The sequence below is a fragment of the Mytilus californianus genome, unplaced genomic scaffold (genome assembly GCF_021869535.1).
Source record: "Mytilus californianus isolate M0D057914Y unplaced genomic scaffold, xbMytCali1.0.p SCAF_10, whole genome shotgun sequence".
Classification (NCBI taxonomy): domain Eukaryota; kingdom Metazoa; phylum Mollusca; class Bivalvia; order Mytilida; family Mytilidae; genus Mytilus; species Mytilus californianus.
Window position 1 is genome coordinate 40,773,637 of NW_026262582.1, and position 13,810 is coordinate 40,787,446.

A 13,810-nucleotide genomic window follows, 5' to 3' on the forward strand; every position below is an offset into this window, starting at 1 on the left:
TTGCTTGAATTTGTCTCATTCACACTAACCTTTCCCTTTCCTGGTTTTGTAGAATTTGGCTTATTTGCATTGTTTGAATTAGCATCTGTTGTTTTTGGATTTCTGCCGTTTGGTTTATTTGCCACATTTGTCTTTGGTTTCAGTTTCTCAGACTGTTTAGTTGACTGAGAATCATTTACAGATTCATCAGTGGTCACTATTTGTTCTTCAGTATTGCCTACTACTTGGAATGCATTTGGACAATCCATCATCTTGTGGCCTGGTAATTTGCATTTTCTACACACCCAATCATTTGGACAGTCATACACAAAATGACCAACCTGTAAACATTTATAGCATGGTTTTGTAGTGCCATCATTGTTAGAGCTTATGTTTTCAAATTCAGGTTGCCCACTATGCATAACTATGGCCATGTATTTGCCTATTTGTAAACTTCTGGCTATGGGTTTGTCTAACAACTTACTTATTATCATTCTGTCTCCAGTTTGGCAGTTAGTGAGTTTGCCTTTAACCCGTAACCGTTTTCTATGGAGACTCTGTATGTCACAGCCCTGTAATGTAAGGGCTCTATGTATTTGCCCATCATCAGCAGAAATCGGCACATTTTTCACTGTAATTCTGATGGTATCTGGTTGTAAATTGCCTGGATTTCGGGGATTTTGAGAGTGCAGGGGAACTTGCCTGCCACGCAAGTTCATTCCTGTCACTAACAGAGACAGTTTGTCTTCCTCGTGATCCATGTAAATGCGCCACATATCACGGATTCTCTGAATACCTTTTATCCGTTCAGCTGGAATTTTTGTATCAATGGCGTTGTATATTTCTATGTTCGTAAGCCATAGGGGTCTCGGTGGTTTAACAGAACCAAATACATCGGTATCTGTCAGAAATATAGGTTTTATATAGTCACTGGGATCACTTGATTCACCTGTAACATTATCAGCCCCAACTGTTTTGTTTTGGTTTGTGTTGGTGTTTGTATTTGACAGTACCTCGGAATATGACGCCATATTTGTTTTGTTTTGATTTGAAATGTCCACCTCGGGGTCTAACCACTCTTCTTGCATACCCTGCATATCTTCTAGAAGACGTTTAAAACGATCTTTTGACATATGTTTACATAATGCTTCAATTTCAGGTTCCATCATGTAGTTTAACGTTATGAAAATTATATTTTTTTCTGGAGCGGTATCTCACTAAGCCTTAGCAATAAAGGGACATCACTCTCCTATTCGGATATTTTACTTATTTATATATATATATCTCGATCTAGTCGTTAGCTTACTGATAATATGTGTGTATGGGTTTCAAGTTTATAGACAAAAACACCAATAAAAATCGTAATTAAAGGCAATAAGTTCTATAAGTGGTCAACGGATCATTTCGACCATGTTACTTATTTGCAGATCTTTTCTTGCTGATTTAAGTCCACCAAACTAATCTCTCTGTTGATTATAGTTCCAAAACACACTGTCAAGTGACAAGAGATGAGAAGGCCTGTACGCGTCGTTAAATTCATCCATTCATTTAATTCTTGAAACACGGAAGTTTTTTTGTGCATGTCATATACATTCCCCTTTTTAAATTAGAATAGAAATGAAATAAAAACGTCTTCTTAGTATTATGCTAAGAAGACGTTTTTATTTCATTTCTATTCTATCTATAGAATTGCGACAAATGCTAAATATTTGTATTAGTTCAAAGAAAACTAACTTAACACGCAATTATTCAATTGACAAAAAAAATATCATATCTTTGTTCTGTTTGTACAAAAACATTCATAGAGTGGTATTTTATCGAAATATATAACGTTACAGTAACTATATGTAATATCCTAAATCACGGCATATACGAGACTAAAATACTAGATCTAAAATGCTTTGCATATTTGTAAAGACAATCAGTTTTTGTCCCTTCTTTTCTATTTCAAAGAAAAAGGCACACCCATTGCACGTAACGTGAATAAAGCAGATGAGATAAACAGCGTTCAGATTACAATCAAGAAAGCAGTTTTAAATTTGTAAAGGAAGACACACGCACAAAATATGGCCCTATGTAAAGCATTATTTCGTAAATTATAATAAACAACATTTATTCTGAGAGAACATGATGTATGTTCTTTTGTTGTTATTTGAACTAGCTTTCAGTCACTGCTAGGTCAACACTTTTTGTCCTTTGTCTTTATGTTAGTTAGTGTTTATGCGTTATGCCAATCTGATGAGTCAAGCCATTTCCAACTGAGTTTTACAGATTGTCATAGGTATCATTAGAAGTCTATAAAAATGACCAACTAGCAAATTTAATATGTACCGGATCGTCTAGAATAGACAATACTATGCAGATAAGGAAAAAATAAAGATTTGAGCAACGGTACTAATATAAGAGAGTAATATACGAAGATGATGTTATAAAATCGTGTTGACAAATATTTCGGCTGAAGAAATAGCCTTCTTAAAATACACCTGTAACGTAACTGCCTTCTGTTCAAACTCTCCATTATTTTTCAGCAAGTGAGAATTATTTTCTGTTGTTCATCTTCATTCATCCGGACGTTTTGCCCTTCGGATATTTCCATGGGGACTTTCTGCAAAAAGTGTTCACCGATGGAAATAATTCTACAGGACGTAACGCGATATTGAATGAAGATAAAAACTTACTAAAACGGCTGATAATGGATTTTAAAAAAATGGGATCGTAGTAATACAATGAACACCAAATATCTCATTATTAATAAATAGCTTTAATAAGCGAATCGGAATTCCATCGCATAATATTTAGTATCGTATTCACTAAAATTCAACAACATTATCCATAATTTGTTTTCCGATGCCAATCTTGGCTGAATTTCTGTCACGGACAGTATCCAGGCGGGTAAAAACGAATATTTTCCATTCAGTGCCATTCCTCTTTTATGCATCTACACAATATCAAATGTGTTAACTCAGTTGAATTCTTTTGTAATATTGAACACATTAACATTATTCTATAAACATGATAAAGAGAAACATATATTTCACTTAAAGATTTGCTTTTAATTTTAAAATTGAGAATGGAAATGGGGAATGTGTGAAAGAGACAACAACCCGACCAAAGAGCAGAAAACAGCCGTTTAAGATATCATTTCCTTGAAATTCAAAGTGTTGTATTTTGATTTTGTACAGCAAAAATCGTTTGTTCCATCTGAATATGTACATTAAAAACCAAAACATTACTCGTAAAGTTTCTAAAATAATATTATGGTTTAATAGAACAAATAGTTCAAGAAACTGAAATGGTCAAAACGCCGTATTCGGTATATTATTTGGTTGTTTGTTGTTATAATTTGTATGTATTACTAATAAATAGCATTTGTTGGGGTATGGATACCATTTGAATAAGGCTTGTGTTAAATATTGGGCTGGGTTTTTATTCAAATTTCAACAGAAGCGCGCAACATAATCGAATTCCTTCACTGTTGTTATATGTCCAGTGGCAAATGTAACTGTTGTTTCGGCAGTGGAAATGACGGCGTGAATCTTGAAATGTTTAAATGAAATCAAAAAGTAGTTTTCTGCTTAAGTTAAAGACATACAAAACGGAATCAAGAACTGTTTTTAATCACGCAGCTTTTTTTCTGAAACTTTTGGCTTCCTTTGTGATAATAGGGAAGAAGGAAAAATATTTTCAGTTTGCTTGTACTGTTATTTAAGACGATTCTACATCCATGATTTATCAAACGAAAAACACACATAATCCATTAACATATATGCATAAATACTATTATTTTCTCTCTCCCGAAATACCACTTCAAGACACAAATAAATATCCTTTCAATCCTACTACAAGAAAGACGTGCGTATCCAATGACTTAAAATATAAATCTGGATGAACTTTATTCAAGATCTTTTTTTGTAATTATTCTACTGTTCATAAATACTTCGTTAAGTGAATAGATGGTCAGCTTGATCTTAAAATTTGCCTGTAGATTATTGGGTACAACACGGGGAAAATGAAAATAAAACCATTACAAAATGAAATAAAATTCTTTAAAATGTTATAATTTGAAGCTTAAGGTTCGTTCTTAAAATTTAAGGTGTATTTTAAAGTTAGCGAAAGTCCAAATAACTGTCCATTCCTAGGAAATAATGGAGCTGAGTCACCTAGGCCTCGATCCGCTCCATTATTTCCCAGGAATGGACAGTTATTTTGACTTTCTCTACAACGTCAGTGTCAATAATTTTACAATACTAGTTGTGTAAAATAGCTCAGTAATACAGGTAAGTTTTGGTCTATTGATTTTATCCCAAATCTTGAACCTTATCAAATAAAACAAAACTCAATACTCTATAAACGTGCCTGCGTATATATACATCCCAAATTGTCAAACTACAGTAGTATGTATAAATGTCTGTAAAATAATAGTAGAGCTCCTCTATAAAACTGCTAGTAATTTTTGTTGATGTCGTTTGGATGAAGTACATTTAGTTCTTTTATTCAGAAGCTTTCCCGAGCCTGTCGCTGGGCATCACTCCAGTTAATGTTCTGTTCAATCACTAGGATTTGCATGCGGTTAAAGTCATCAAGTTTGTGATCCGACTGTCTGAAATGCTGGCTAACTGGGAGGAGTGGCTTCTTAGAGATATCACTTTTATGGCCATTAAGGCGTTTGTGAAAAGACTGCTTTAACTCACCAACATATTGTATTCAATATGAATAATAACATTTTGTCGATTAAAACATCACATCCTATTAAAGATGTTCTCCATAAACTCTTACCGGTTTCACTGTTTCACAGATAATGATGGATTTTTATTGCTTTTTCTTGAGCAGTCCTCGTATGAAATTTAAAACAGAATAGTTGGATTCCATAAAAATGCCGATTGTCTGTGGTTGTAAACGTCCTCAAAACGTAGCAAACAAAAACAAATTTTAACTTCTTGATGATGAATAAACTTTGAAGAATTTTTGCCTGAATCAAACTGGTATTTTGCAAAGAATGATATGTTCTTCCTAAATGGATATTTGTACCTTTATTTGTCATTCTTTCTTAAGAAACAACGTTGGACAAACATGGTGTCGCTCCATATTTTTTAATTGATGCGATTTTACTAATTTTAGTGTGTTACCATTATTTGTATCTTTTTAATGAATTTATGATTTTCTAAAATCGGCAAATTACTGTTTACTACAATTCTAGAATCTGTCTTTACTTTCAGATTGGGATATATTTATATTACTTAAAATGCATGCTGATAATCACATCAAGATCAAGGAAAACACATATAACCTGTATTTTGTGAGACAATGTATTTCACATAATAGTTCCGAAACTTCTCGTTGAGCTTGCTTTAAGTACGCGAGTGCTACCTTTCATTATTGTTTTATTTGCAGCTTTCTGTATCTGTTTTTATTATTTTGAATATGGTAAATAAAAGCAACAGTAGTATACCCTGTTCAATAGTCATAAATCGATTAAGCGAAAACAAATCCGGGTCACTAACCAAAACTGAGGGAAACACATCAACTATAAGAGGAAAACAACGGAACAACAGAAACACTGAACTGCTACAAAAACAAACACCAACATACATAGAATCAGAATATTTGATAACAACTGCCATATTCCTGACTTGATACAGGACATTTCAAGAAAAAAAAATGGGTCGAACCTGATTTTATGGCTATTCAAACCTCCCGCTTATATGGCAATGTTAGAAATACCGCTAAAATGACAACATTACGTGACAGGAATACAGTACAAATAAACGCAAGAACACTTAGGACAGAAAAGTACATAAATAAATAATATAATAGTACTTTACAACATGTAAACCACAAAATAACGACGGACACCTTCCATGAATGTACGACAGTATACCAGTACACCACAACAGAATTATGAACTGTGCGTCACACGAATGTATCAACGCCACAAAAAGTGACGTATTTTTGTGACGTTTATTTTATCACAGGTAACTTTCTAAAGATAGAACATAAAATTAGGATTGAGTTTGTAATGCTGTTAATTTTATGTATTTTCTAACCATTACAAGAATATTAATATAGAATTGTGTTTGTAATGGTGTAATTATTTGTATTTTCTAACCATGTCGGTTTTTATTCTAAATCAATACTGTGTAAAAACAAATAAATCCTGTGCATATAGTTGCTTTAAACTAAAAATCATATAAATGAACTAGCTGATTTATTCTCTTAACTTTTACATACATATAGAAAATAAAAATAGAATTCAAACCACAAACGATAAGACATTATACAAATAACACATAGCTGAGAGGGTGATAGAGCAGATTGTTACCCCGAGAAAACATTGTCAACTGACGCGAAGCCAAGATTGACAATGTCTTTTCGAGGGGTAACAATCTGCTCTATCACCCTCTCAGATATGTGTTATTTAATTTGTTATACTAAATGTTCTGTTATTACTGTCTATTAAATTGAAATTCAAAGTAATAAACTATGTCGTCTTGTACATAACAATCATCCGTATTTATTAAAGCGCACACTTGAGCAAGCATCTCCGTGAAGGATAATAGAGTATTTGCCATGGGATAAAGTTAATTGTCTCCCTCGTATTAACCAATCAAAATCTGGCATTTTGACATAAAGTATAATAAAACACAATATAGAACTAGACTAACAAAAGATCATAACTAAATACATGAATGTTGGATGTATAAATACCGAGACACGTCGAATAGCAATGCGAATTCACACTCGGCAAAACAGTCATATTCGGGAAAAGGTCGTGTTCGGTACTAAGCAGACCAGACGACGTAGATGGTAAACAACAATCTAAGATGGCTCGGTTGTTTCCTTATACTGGTTTGTATTGTACGTTATTTAAAGTACATGTATCTTGTTAGAGAACTCATTCAGATTTTAAAGGTTTGTTTGAAATATCAAAATATTCTCCGCAATCCAAATGTTCATGTGTCCAAAGTCAGAACATTGTAAGTCGTTCGTCTTGTGTCTTATCTTATGTTTCGTATTAAAAAAAATATAGCAAATCTATGATTGTGTCTAATAAATCTATTCACAACCCGGTGTCTTTTTTTTGTTTTTGTGTTAGCATTCCCAATATTTCCTTCCATTTAAGAAAAGCAATCCTCAGTACATTCAAAATTCATGCAAAGCAGGAGACGCTTACCAAATCGATGTATCCGATTTCCATCCTTTTGAAGTTAACTCGATTCCCTTTTCTGTTTGATTTGATTTGCATATTTACAATAGATTCACAAGATTTGATCATTGACACACGACAAATGATATTATATACTCCAAAACGTTTAATCTCTATTAATACAATTTTGTAGTTATATCAAAACGTTTTTAATTTGCTACGCTCTTTATTTTTATTTAGACAAAACCCGCATTAAATTATATGCCTGGTATCTTTGATGACTTATTTCTACCACTGGGTCGATGTCACTGCTGGTAGACGTCTCAACCCCGAGGTTAGCAACAGCACAGTAGGCAGCTCTTTTCTGGTGACACAACACACCGTGTATATGACGATAGCCATTAATTCGTCGCTACATTTAAAAAAAAAAAATATACAACAGTATTTAATCCTTTGAAATTTATGTAAAATCGATGTATTTAGCCTTTAAACCATTTTTCACATAGTTTTCTTTTGTTATATCAGTTATGAGCCAACGGTCTTACACAAAAAGATGCAAAATATTCGAAGTGATAAAGCAAATACATAAGACATAGAGATTGATATCTGACAGCCGAATATCTCGTGAACTTCAGAGATATTATTTCATAGATTCATGATACTTTTTCATTATCAAATTCCAGAGGCAAAAAGGTGACCTTGTTCTACCTCCTCCTTTTTAAATATTTGTATCAGGACATGAATACCATAACGTTCAAAATAGCTACAAATGTTTACAATGCTTTTTAAACACCTATCAGTTCTTAAATCCTTGTCCTATAGACTCTGTTGGATAGTTGTTTCATTGGCAATAATACACCATCTCTTTTTTAATTACTTTGTGTACAAGCAACTTCCATAATAATTGGCATCTATGCATAAGAAGAGAATTACGTAAAATGACTATAAGAATTAATACTAAGTTGACCTCACAACGCAAAAACCTTAAGATGCATAACTTATCATAAATAACCAATATTTTCAAATTCCGTAAGAAATGTGTTATGCAAAGTATTTTTCTATTATAATAATTACATTTTAAGAAAGATGGAATTGTTATCCCATTCGTAATAAAGTATGTATAAGTTTCAGCATTGGACTTATTATTCAATATTTGAATTTATGTTTATTTGGTAACTGAATCTTTATTATTATATTGAAGTTGATTACAAGACTAAATAATGCCTGTAAAGCTGGAACAAACAGCAATAAGTAAAGTAAAGTATGACCCACACACATGTGACATTTTTAGCTAACATAAAATAGGAACAACTAATGCCATTGTTCATAATAATGAAATTATTATCAATTTCTCTTCGGACTTCACCACGAGATACTGTTTAGTAGAAATCCTGAAACAACAGTCACAGCGATTTATATTTCCATACTAGAGTACCAGTATTTAATGTTGTACCTCATCTTAAAGCATGACACCCCATACGTATGTTGCAGAAGTCCCCCTTTTCTCTCCACATACAAATGACATATGACATTCGGGTTTCTAGTGCTCTATTTCTAGTCTTTTTGGGGCATTCAAGTAAAACATTTATATGTCTATTTATTTCATTTTGAGACAATAATAATCAAAATAAATGTTATTTCAACGCACGGAAATTTGAATCATTCAGTTATAAATATGGCTGAAGGGTACCTCGTAAACGTTCATTGATTTATAAAAAGAAATATTTTCTTCTTTGAAAACAAAAGTGATATTTCTAGTATTGACAAATATTTAAAAACTTTGAAAACTTATGTTGTCGGTTTTTTATTGTCATTTTTTTTTTAAATTGCAAACATACAGTTTTAAGAACAAACAGTTATCACAGAATAGACCGACAACACCGTCAATTTCAAAGATTGATAAGGTTCTATTACGAGGCTTTCGAAATTGAATGATCTTTCGTTATCTTTGAATGTCATCGTTACCATGGTAAATATGATGCATTATGGGAACACCATAATTTTAAATATAGTGGACAATCCACAATATTGATGTGTACCAAAGTGTCCTGAGAAAACTGTATGATCTTAATATCCTGACACAAAACACGACAAATAGAGCTACAAAGAAGAACGACTGCTATCGGCACTACATAAGTTTCACAGTCACCATCACGAATTGATTCACCGATACAATGTGTCGGTGTCTTAACTCTCTAGGACAGTTGTATGCGGTGATAAAGCTTCATTTGTCTGTATAGTCGTCTGATCTGTTATTTTATGGATTGTGACAAAATGTGGATTCGCATGAGTCACTTAACTAGTCGACGCACCCGGTCGAGTTCTTTTTATAATCACAAGGAATGTCTATTTTGGTTTTTCTTTTAAGTAAATTTTTAACAAAATCATTAACATAAAAAAAATTCTATTTGAACAGTTGTTGTTCCACTGAAAGTGTTCAGAATAGCAATAAGATACCAAGAGAATTTAAAATATGACCTCTGAATAAAACGATAGTTTTAAATTAAATTTTACACTGATTTGTCAGATCTTTAATTACAGGAAGCGGATAGTTTAGAAAATGGCGTTTTCGTGATTCATATAATACAAAGGATTTCCTGCTCCAGGAACAATTTACCCTAGGTGTATTTGGCAAAACCTTTTTTGAAATTTTTTGATTCAAGCGTCACTGGTGAGTTTTTTGTAGACAAAACGCTCGTCTGGCGTACACAAGTTGAAGCCTGGTACCTATGATGAGTTTATAATTCTCAAGTATGCATTTGCTTGATGGCGTATACTTTTTTATAATAAAAAATATATATGTTACGGGTAGAGTAGCTGTTTTTACAATTCAATTTGAATGTTAGAAACGCTCGATGTTATTTATTCAGAAGAAATCGTTATTATTCTTCTCTTATCTTAAACAACTGTATTGTTAATGAATATTTTAAGTAGCGATATCTTATACCGGCTAATTAATCATTAGCAGTTAAACGTATATTATGGTCAGATTTTAGTTCCCAAATTACGAGTTAATCTGGATATAACTCATAACTTCTCCTGAGTTATTTTTCATTGATTGTTTTTGGCATCAGTATTATCGTCTGATTTGTAATTTTACGGATTTTGACAAAGTGTGGATCCACACGTTACCTTGAATTGTCTCTTCGTGATCAATTAACGAGACTGGAACACCGATACACTACTGTCGCCTCAATTTCAAACAACAGATTTGTATGATGTTTTAATGTATAAGAGATGTTTGTTTGCATTGGAAAAGGTAAAGCCTGAAAAGAAAGTTGTCAGTTACAGTACTTATTTTGTGTTATGAGGAAGAACGACTGAAATTGACACTGCATAAGCTTAATGGTCACCATTACGAATGTGTTGACCGATACGATGTGTCGGTATTACAACTCATCAGCGAGAAATTTTTTTCGGTCTTAGATCTTTTTATACCAGTATAGATTTAAACCTATAGATAGTTACACATCCGGCATTTTGTCTCAGGATGATTGTGGAATCATTGACAATCTAACCAAATCTAAAAAATTTGTCAATACAATTCATATTAAAATATCAATCTCATAGCACGAAATATCCCTTGAAACTATTCAAAAAACGGCAAAAAAAGCAACACAACTTCTTACTGAAAATAGTAAAACAAAGCCTCGATTTATCTTTCAAGTTTGTGTTTTCTTAATTTTTAATCATTTGTGTATTCAAAAGTACTACAGTTATGATGATTACATTTCATTTCAAACACCTACACTGTTCAAAAGCTTTGAGAGAAGGGGTAAATTGAAAGTCACAATTTTAACAATATTTTGCACATGGTCTAGTTAATAAAAATGCATACAACGCAAAATCTTGACGAAGTGGTGAATCTGATGGCATATTAATTGATTACATACGAACAGAAACTAACATTACCTCGCAAAAAAAAAAATTAGAAATAAAATTAGGAGGGCCACTATTTTACCCCTACATTTTTATCATCAAATTCTAATGGTCTTCTTAATTCAATTTCTGCATCATTTAATACGTAAAAACTGTACATTTCGGATCATTTTGAGCATTTTATATTGACACCAATAAATCTTAATTGAAGTGTTGCAAAACTTTCTTTGAGTAGATTTTATTTTTATTAATAAATACAACAGTGTTTTAGCTGCAGTATAAAATAATTGATTTGGTGTGGGTGGGGGGTTGATGGGAGGACATTGCAACGCTGTTCTTTTATCTGTATATGTTTCATTCATTGAGTCAAAATCATAAAGTTGTTGAAATTTGAATATTAAATAATATGATAATACAGTTCCCTTTCGATAATATTGATGGTATGTTTTATAATGGGCTTCCTGTTTTTAATCTTTTTTAATTAAACGCTCAAAAGGAGGAGAACAAAGTATTGGTTCTTGAAATGCTTATTTCTATTGAACGATCTTTTTTGTACCTTTCGCTTTTTTAATGATATTGCAGGGTGGGTCGAGATATAAAAAAGTTAGCTCAAGTTACGACATAAGATGTTAATATATATCTGTATAAGGTCAAGAAACTGTCAGTTGTTTTCGTTTATTTAATATATGACAGTTGTTTTGTTCATGGTAGGTCGTTGATTGTCCTGATAAACCAATACACTTAGGTTCAAGACCCAACGAATTGACTTGGGAACATGAATATGACCATCCCTACGCGTTTCCAGTTCCGACAGTTAAACTTTTGCTCATTTTAAGCGTCCGTTTGTTCATGTTGTCTCTACGGGGTGCATAAATACACAATCACGTCGGGTCGGGATCGGGATGTTAGATCCGATGCCTCGTAAAGAGAGAATGCCTCACTCTCTGTAAGTAAACTAACCCTTATTACAACTCTCTAAAGGATCGTTAAGTTGCTTGTGACTATGCTAAATTTCTGCACATACCCTAATTTTCCAATGGTTGTCGAAATGTCGTCCTTCATTCGGGTTGACCTTCATCTTGCAGACTCTATTATGTTTTTAATTGTTGATTTCATCAAGCCAAGCTGTGATTATGTCATGACTCCGGTTTTTTAAGCTGTTGACGAATTATAATTTGAAGACATATCACAAAACCGATGATGTGTTTTATGACATGTAAATGACTTTCAGAAAGTACATCCACCATTTGTATCATCACAGCCAATTCTTGACTGGTTATTTGCCCTTAAATTAAAACAGATACTACATAAGCTTATGCATATATATCATTTGTAAATCAAAATTTAACTTTTCATGAATTTATGTGAACAGGTAATATATCAAATTCAAGCAGTTGATTAGAATTATTAAAGTATTTCATCAGTATATTTTCAGGTGAGTAAGGTTGTCCAGCGAAAGAATGCTCTGTGCTGGTGATTTGGTCATGATCGCTGATGGTGATCGTTGCAATCATGTAAACAAAGACGAAAATGGCGATTTCACAAATAAAACATGAAAAGAAATAATTTTAATGTTTTTGTTATGTTTCTCGTGGGTTCAAAGGCAATAAATTAAAAAAGAATGGCCCTCTACGCTGTTTCAGTATGCGTAACACAAAAGGGCCAATGAAAAAAAATCTGAAAAGGGAATAAATCAACAAAAGTGCTCATGGAGTCCGCTTTCTATCCCAAATCCACACGACAATTGTTTTAGTTAAAAAACGTAGCAATTCATCCAAAATGAGCATTTTCTCATTTAGGACCTGTCCTGATGCTGTACTGGTGGATCCTAAATTTGTGCTGGTGGGTTTTGATACGTGCTGGAAATTTGTGACAAGATGTAAGTCATTTTCGAAACAAACTTAATAGAAGCAAATAATTGAATTCAATTGGATTGCCGGGGCACTTCCTTTTTTGACTTTTGGACATACATTCAATGTATAATAAGGGTTTCCAAATAATCGTAACTTCATTCTACTCAACATTGTCATTTAATGTCAGATGGAAACCTATATCTTAAGAATAGTGTTATTTAATGTTAAATGTACTTAAAACGGTAAGATTGGTGCAGTCCCTACCTGAACAAATGTTTATAAACTTTGAACAGACGTTTTGACTGCTTATCAAGTTAATTTAAGAACTTTTCTGCAGACAAGCAAGTTAACTTGCATTGATTGGTGGTAGACCAGGCCTTTGTCTGATTTTTGAAGACTGCTATGTTTGCTTATTGAAGACTCTCCAGACTTATTGACATGTCTGCTGCAGACCAGACTTGTGCACAGATCTGTTTTTGACCAACCTTGATGACAGGTCTGCTTCAGACTAGACCAGACCTGTGGACAGGTCTGCTTTTATTTAGTCCTGATGATAGGTCAGCTCCTGACCAGATATATGAACAGATCTTTTTTTGAGAGATCCTTGTGTTAGAACTTTTCATACCAGACCTGACCTTTTAATGTATGTAAAAGTTAATCATATTGTTCTATTGAGGTTTTTCCAGTTCAGGAAAATAGTAGAATATATATTCACTGTAACCCTATAAATACACTTATCTTGCCTCCAATACATTTCTAGAAATATGATTGGTTAAAAGCAACCGCGTGGAGACCGTGTATATTTCATATGGGGTTAGAAGGCGGGACTTATTTCAATACACGGTTAGTAGTGGTGCTACGTCCCCTTGTAAAAACATCACGGTGTTGAGGAACAATCTGAAAGGTTTCAAAAGACGAAGAAACAGACGATGAACGATTGAAATAAATGCAGAAA